Source organism: Microtus ochrogaster, chromosome 10 (assembly GCF_000317375.1).
Source record: "Microtus ochrogaster isolate Prairie Vole_2 chromosome 10, MicOch1.0, whole genome shotgun sequence".
Lineage (NCBI taxonomy): Eukaryota > Metazoa > Chordata > Mammalia > Rodentia > Cricetidae > Microtus > Microtus ochrogaster.
Window position 1 is genome coordinate 36,678,268 of NC_022016.1, and position 2,262 is coordinate 36,680,529.

Below are 2,262 nucleotides of genomic sequence, written 5' to 3' on the forward strand. Positions count from 1 at the left end.
TCATGTTCTCCCTCCTTCTGCTCCTCATTGGGACCTTGAGAGCTCAGTCCAGTGCTCCAGTGTGGGTCTATGTCTCTAACGCCATCCATCCCTTTTGATGTGTTCTTGGATTCAGTTTTCAAGTATTTTACTGAGAATGTTTACATCTGTGTTCTTAAGGGAAACTGGTGTATAATTTGATTTCTTTATTGGGGTATAAAGGTTTGGGTATCGGGTTAGCCCCATAAAACAAATTAGGCAATGTATATTTTATGTTTCTATTTCACAGAATAATTTGAGGGATGTTGGCATTAACTTTCCACTGAAAGTCTGGGAGAATTCTGCTTTTCTTGGTTGGGAGACTTAATGATGGCTTCTATTTCACTAGGGGCTATAGTTCTGTTTAGATTGCTTGTCAGATCTTTATCTAACTTTGACAAGTGGCATGTATCTAGAAATTTATCCATTTCTTTTTGACTTTCCAATTTGGTGGAGTAGAGTATTTTAAAGAATGCCCTTAATATTCTCTTGATTTTTCTCTGTCTGTTATGTTCCCCTTTCCATCTCTATTTTTCTTAATTTGTATACTCTCCCTCTGCCTTTTAGAAAATTTGGATAAGAATTTATCATTCTTATTGATTTCCTTAAACAACCAAATCTGTTTCATTGATTCTTTGTTTTGTGTTTGTTCCATTAATTTGAATATTTCTTGTCATCCAATCCTCTTGGGTGTTATTTATTTATTTATTTATTTTTTTTGGTTTTTCTAGACAGGGTTTCTATGTAGCTTTTGGAGTCTGTCCTGGAACTATCTCTGTAGACCAGGCAGGCCTCAAACTCATTGGAGTTTCGCCTTCCTCTGCCTCCCAAGTGCTGGGATTAAAGGCGTGCACCACCACCTAGGACTTTCAGGTGTGCTGTTAAGTGGCTAGCATGAGATCTCTCCTAGTTTTTTATGTAGGAACTTAGTGTTATGAACCAGCATCATCATGTCACAGAAGTGTGGGTATGTTGTGTATTCATTTTCATTCAATTCTAGGAAGTCTTTAATTTTTTCTTATTTTTTATCTTGACTTCTTTTTCATTCAGTGGTGAGTTTTTCAGTTTCCCTGAGTTTGTAAACTCCCTGTTGTTGATATCCAACTTTAATCAATGGTGATCAGATAAAATGCAAGGAGTTATTTAAATTCTCTTGTATCTTTTGAGACTTGTTTTGTGTCTGAAAATGTCACTTTTGGAGAACACTCTGTCAGGTGCTGAGAAGGTATACTCTTTTGCTTTTGGGTGAAATGTTCTGTAGATATCTGTTAGTTCCATTTGGTTTATATCATCCATCAACTCCAGCATTTCTCTGTTTAGTTTTTGTTTGGATGACTTGCCCATTGGTGAGAATGGGCTACTGAAGTCTCCCATGATCAGTATGTTGGGGTCAATATGTGATTTAAGTTGTAGCAGTGTTTCATTTTCTTTCTTTCTTTCTTTCTTTCTTTCTTTCTTTCTTTCTTTCTGTTTTTTTTTTTTTTGAGACAGGGTTTCTCTATAGCTTTGGAGTCTGTACTGGAACTAGCTCTTATAGACCAGGCTGACTTTGAAGTCATAGAGATCTGCCTGCCTCTGCCTCCTGAGTGCTGGGATTAAAGGCATGTGCCACCACCGCCCATGTAGCAGTGTTTCTTTTATAAACTTGGGTGCCCTTGTGCTTGGTGCATAGACGTTAAGAATTACAATGTTCTCTTCGTGGATTTTTCCTTTGGTAAGTATATAGGATCCTTTCCTATCTCTTCTGATTAGTTTTGGATTTAAGTCTATTTTATCAGATATTAAAATGTCTATACCAGCTTGTTTCTTAGGTCCATTTGTTGGACCCTAGAGTCCAATCACCGCGGAGGAGGCACCCCCCAGAGACCGTCTCTCACCACCATAGCTGATGTAAAAGCATGAGGATTTTGTTAATTCTGTCTTGACAGGGTCTTCCAGCATTTGGGAGGGTGGCTAGAAAGACCTCAAATGGCTGGTACGGGCTATTTTTGAAGGGAAAAACCACAGAAGGAAGGGGTGTCTGGGGGTTGTTCTCTAACTGTTATGAATGGCTTATTCAAAAGGGCTATTACCAATAATTGGCTGGAGAGTAGTTGCCAGATCAGATGAGGTAAGGGAAAACATCTGTGGGTCACTTTGCCCTTTTCCCAGGGCCTAAGTCAAAACACCAGTAACTGAGTCAACACCTAAGGGTTTTCTTGCCCCTATTCAATAACTGAGTTCTGCCGGACGGTGGTGGCGCAT